Source organism: Paramormyrops kingsleyae, chromosome 8, assembly GCF_048594095.1.
Source record: "Paramormyrops kingsleyae isolate MSU_618 chromosome 8, PKINGS_0.4, whole genome shotgun sequence".
NCBI classification, from domain to species: domain Eukaryota; kingdom Metazoa; phylum Chordata; class Actinopteri; order Osteoglossiformes; family Mormyridae; genus Paramormyrops; species Paramormyrops kingsleyae.
In genome coordinates this window covers 3,181,165-3,187,009 of record NC_132804.1, presented here as the reverse complement: position 1 = coordinate 3,187,009, position 5,845 = coordinate 3,181,165, and the positions used below count along the sequence as shown (strand labels likewise).

At 46.5% G+C, this 5,845-nt stretch overlaps 1 long non-coding RNA gene across 1 annotated transcript; it reads left to right on the top strand.

Moving 5' to 3' along the window:
* Positions 1–1,178: 1,178 nt before the first annotated feature.
* On the top strand, positions 1,179–3,555 carry LOC140592172 (uncharacterized). Its single transcript, XR_011992461.1, has 2 exons — positions 1,179–1,483; positions 1,814–3,555. It is a non-coding gene; the product is annotated as an uncharacterized lncRNA (long non-coding RNA).
* Positions 3,556–5,845: the final 2,290 nt, after the last annotated feature.

The following is a 5,845-nucleotide window of genomic DNA, read 5'->3' as shown; positions in this document are numbered from 1 at the left end:
ATTTATATTCCAGTAGATTGTTTGCACTTGGGGAATTTACTATATAAGAACATTGGAGAACGTTGAATGCTCCCATCCAGTAGTTTTAATACTAAAGAAGGGCAGTGGACTTAGCGGGGTGCCCGCCAGTGCCTCACTGGGGTTTTCAGCTCGTCTGTTGGGCGATGATCTACGCTCATTAGTTCCTCAGAAACCGACCGGGTTACATGCAGCTGCAGACGACGTGTCCACAGAGCCTCAATAAAGAGCCAGAGAGCCACATAAAATGAGAATTACGGTAAGCAGACTTTATCTGACAACAGGTGACATTATCTGAGACAGCATCGTATTTCATAAGTGCCGGTGAAGTATTCGACGGAGTGCAGGATGATGATTTCAGACCTGAACGTACTGCTATGTCAGTCGCCAGGCAACAAGAGTATACCCCCGCCCCCTCGGCATGTGGCGGCCCCGTAGCTCGCGGTGTGTCATTTTCAGCGAAGTCTACCTCCTGATCATAGGGCACACAGACTCCCCTCCAGTCTGTGGCACTAGCAAGCTGTACCACATGACAAGTAAAACATGCTAAGAACACGCTAAGGACACACTAAAACTCACAGGTTTGCTCTCCTACCTTCTCCTCTGCTTACTACTATGCTCTCATCAATGTGTAAGCTGTGTGCACACACACACACACACTCAGTGTGAGGATGGTGAACAGCCCGGCCAAACAGGAAAGGGCAGGTAAGGCACCCCCTGCTGGGACAGGAAGCGGTGTCTGTCGATCTCTCCCAGGCTACTCACTCTCTCTTAGCAACAGTCTCCTGGGGGCTTGACCTCAGCTCAACCCCCCACACCCACCAACTACATCCCATTCATCCAGTGAAGACCGCCATTGAGATGCTAATAAAGTAACTCTGTATGTGTGAGCACGAAATTTAAGACGGATGACTGCTTATTAAAGGGTATTTATGCATGTAAAAATAGCACATATGAGATAAATCATATTTGAAGGTGGCATTATGCTACATAATGGGTGTATATGGTTACAGATAGAGTTCAAATTGGCTTAATAGTCGTCACCTACTTTAGGGGCAGCGACACTGAACATGTGTCCTCCTGCTGTGATCCTGATCCAAGCGAAGCATTAGCCCCACCCACTGCCCCAAGCATCTTGCCGGTCCATGTTAACTGTCAAGGCAGACGTCTGCCCTAGTCAAACACTCACACTTCAGTAGACAAGCAATCAGCAAAAAACCAGGAGGAGCTTATCTGTGCGGTGGAGGGCTAGGCTGTGTGAAAAAGAGAGCCAGCTTCCAAGGAAGGAAACCGTGGCCATAATCTCTCCGCGGCAGAAGTGTGTGAGGAGCATCCTTTCGCAGAAAGCCCAGCAGGTCCTCTTGGTGGCCCCACTGTTTAGTCTTCACTGGTGGGGCCACATTTTATTGATCCCTGGAGCTCATCAGGAAATTTGTGTTACTCATCTGCTCCACCTGAATGCGAGGTTGGTTTTCTGGATTTTTTTTGCTTTCTTCTGCGTATAACTGGAGTGTTTATCTGGCTCTCCACTGGGCCACACAGGACTTATGTGTCCCTAGACATAAATTGTTGGGAAGGTGACAGAATTAACAAATCATTAGTGGGATTGACCGCTGCCACCAGCATCAAGCTGCAAAAAAAGCAAGTGATAAAGAATTAAAGGGGATTTCAGATACTATGGGGATAGCAAGGATCTATGAAATATAACTGGAGTGTCATTCTCTTTAATGAGAGAAAGAGAAACAATATGCTTACTCATGGTACCCTAATTCCAGCTGTCTTTGCTCACCTGCAGGCTGGTTTATACATGAATATTTATTAACTGCATGGATGTCGTCATGGCGATAATACTACCTGCCAGAAACTGGTCCAGCATCCAGCTGAGTAAAGCACACACTGCAACACACGCCAGAACCGCCGCTTTGGACTCATGTTGGACTGGACAGCAGCGAGATTCTGCCTGGTCTGCATGTCAGCAGAACTTCATAAAGCATGAATGTCGATTCAAAGACCTTAAGAGGATTCTCGGTGCTTCACAGAGCAAACGGGAAAGCAGGGATATGCCTCTGGGTACGACAGCTCCACACTCACAACTCGTCACTCGTCCAGCCTGGTTCCGTTCTGACTACACTTTCATGGCTGAGTGTTTGCAGTGTGGCTCAGTGTCCTGGTGGGGGGGGGGGGGGGGCACAGTACTTAACGAGGCGTCATGATTCATGCCTCAGCTCCCTCCGTGGAGAAGGGGAGGTGTACTCATCTTCAGCTCTGGGGGCTTAGAGAAGACCTCGGTGCTGACTCAGCACACACCCACAGTAGGTGAGACGAGTGCTTTTGGGTGAACCAAGGGGACCTTGCTGAATGCGACGGCCATCGTTTCCGTGAGTGGCTTGCAGTTCAAGCTTGCAGTGACTCAAATATGGCCTGTCTGGTAGCTCACTCCTACGGGGCCGGGGGGTCAGGTCCTGCCTCGACCCGGTGTGTGTGAAGCTTGCTCCCTGTGATCTTTGGGTTCTCCATTGACATGCAGTTAAATGAACTAGTGTCTCTAGATTGCCCTTAGTGTGTCTTGCAATGGACTGACGTAACCCCATTCTGTAGGGGACAGACTCCAGGCCCCCACCATGCCGACCGACATAAGCAGGACAACTTGACTCAACTCCACCCTTAAAACTATGGCCCAAAGAAGCTTAGCATTATGTACTCGCACACAAAAATGTGCTTTCCTAATAATTGAGTCTGGTGTACAGTATTAATTTTCAAGTGCAGGTTTTCCAGACGTAACTTGAATGATTTACAGTGTCAGTTGTTCCATCTTCTCAGCTTGAAGAATGTTTGAACAAGGTCACAAAAAAAATGTTATGCATGCATATTTTGTACCACTTGTCAGTATGACAAGGATCGGTCCTTTGAGTATGCAGTGACCTCTACTTCAGACAGCACAGAAGAACATCACCACATGCTGTTTCTGGGATCTAAACACTTCAGAGGTTGCATAAGTGAACGTTTGAAAGTATTATCTCTCAAAAGTGTCTGAGACTGTTTCTAAGCATATTGGCACTTAAGGGATCTTCACATATCACTTCCTGTAAGAATTCTATACTTTTATTGACTTCATAAACTGTTTTTTAACTTCAAAGCTGTTTCTCCCCTAATTGTCAAACCTTTATTTATATGTTGACATGTTAATTGTGATAAAATTATGATGATAAATCTTTCATTGGCTATTTGCACAGGTACATTGGAATTTGTCTCTTTGCTGACCCCCCTCTTGCGCCCCCTAGTTTGGGGGTAACAGCACAGGGAGAGCCAACATGCAGCATCCCTAGAGCGGGGGGTTAAGGGGCTCACTCAAGGGCCCGCAGATGTGTGCGTGTCATGCTCAGGCCAGGACTCAAACCGGCGACCTTCTGAACATGGACACCGAGACTTAAGCCCACTGAACCAGTCACCGCCCCATTCTGTACTTCATTCTGTACTGGTCCAAAACAAATTCCTTGTAGTTTCCATATTTGCAGAATAAAATGATCCTGAATCAGAGTATTCCATTTCTCCATTTTCCGTGCTCCCCCCAGTGCAGTGTTTCTGCAGGTTGCCGGCAACATCGGGAAGGACCCCCGTGCTGAGATTGCGGTCCACCATAGCATACATACACAGCGGGGGCCAGCAGACACACAACTGGTCAGAGGAATAAACCCGAGCACACAGGACGCAACCCACACAAACAGAAAACAAACCCACTTGATGCACAGGGTTGTGACAGGAATCAAACCCACAGTGCCGGTCACACTGCTGCCCAACGAGCCTCCGCTCTGCTCATCTATGAATTTTTCAATAACTAAATGCTAATGGGGATTCTACATAAATCTCTTAACCTTATTACCTTACTGAAGCTTACTATGTTTAGTACAACTGGATTGCAGTCCATCCTCCTTCTGCCTGCCCGTCCTGGTTGGGGTACCTTAGAGCTTATCCCAGGTAGCAAAGGGCACAAGGCTGGGGATCACCCTTGATGAGATGCCACACACCACTGGCAATTTAGTGGTGCCAGTGAACCTGAACTGCAGTGGGAAACCAAACACATGCAAACTCCACACACACAGGAAAAGCCAAGACAGGATTTGAGCTGCCAATCCTGAAGGCATGAAGCAACAGTGCTGCTCACTGAGCCACCCCACAACAGGGCTACCCTTAGTGCAGTGTTTCCCAATCCGGTCCTCGGGGACCCACATACAGTCCCCGTTTTTGCTCCCTCCGAGCTCCCGGTAGCCTGTAAAAATGTGGGCTGTCTGGCAGGGAGCTCAGAGGATGCAAAAACATGGATGGACTGTGGGTCCCCAAGGACCAGATTGGGAAACACTGCCCTTAGTGGTAACCAAGCTTGCAATTACAGTTGCAGTTTCACATCATAACCAAAAGACTAACTGTCCATCTTCATATATGAGATTTAAAACCACACAGCCATAATTCCACACAGCCCAAAAGTCTGATGATTCCCTTCAACACCAAATTTTCTGCATTGGCTACATCCTGGAATCTGAAGATGGCTATTCACTGCACTGAAATGATTAAAATTTAGATATTCAGAATAGATGGCAAGCGGTAGAGAAAAACGTTTCATTCATGAATGTTGGTATTTACATCACTGTTGTTCTATATTGATGGACTACGGATTTATTCCCAAATTCTTCCACTGGTCCATTTGTGTATCTAAGGCAAGATGTGGATCTTCCACATTACAGCGTTAGTGAACCCCAACCATCAGAAATGTGCCAAAACTCAGACCATAGTCCTCAGGCCTGGTCCCTCAAATAGCCACATTTTAAATCTGTCTATCCTCTCTGCCAGTTTTATTAAACGACATTCAACGTTAAGGCACAATTACAGCGACCTGAAATATTACAATCCCCGGGATAGATTATTGTAACCCCAATTAACACGCCGTTTTTCAGCCCCTGCGATTAACACGAAGTCGCCCTCTGGCAATACGCGGATTACTTCTCGAACTACCAGTATCGATCCTCGAGCTCGTCTCCCGTGTGTTTAATCGACGTTTTAAAATATGTATACAAATAAATCCTTTAAACGTTTACTTGCAGCCCATTGTAAAATAATTCATTAGAAAGCTACAGAGAGGAAAGCGAAAATGAAAAAACAACCTGTTCATCGGCAGGACAACGGAGTGTATAGTAATGCGGATGGTAAGACTTTCAGCTCTGTAAGACACGCACCCAGCTCCGAATAGGAAAACAATCTGACTGTTGAATTTAACACTTTATAAAAGAACTACAGACATTGAAGAACACTGTATATTTAACCCATAATACGTGACACAAACCGTAGCTACCCTTTTATGCGCAAATGAATATACGTGCACAATATAATGTGCATTGTACGCGCAGTGTAAATTAACTAAATTCACTTATAAATGCATTTCACACTTAGTGATGAGGGTGCGGGGAGAAAGCCCTCTACCACTGCACGCTGACAGGACTTCGGCTTGGGGAAGCAAGCTCAGTTTCTAAATGTTCTCCATAAGGGCAACTTAAGTAATTATTGTGTTTAAAAGCCAGAGTCCTACGTAAACGCATGTGAATACTTATTGTTTATATTTCCCTGAAAACCGTTTTTTGCACTTTTGATCGTCATGCACCTGCCAAAGTGATGACCGGACGGGAAACGCGGTGGCTTCAGGCCGGCGGCACCTCAGGGACGCGTCCTTCGCTGGGTGCGCAAGACAGCCGCTTCCGGTTTTTTTTCTCTCTCTCTCTCTTTTTTTCTTTTTGCTTTCCGAGAATCGTATCATCTTCGTCCGTCATCACTGTCACTG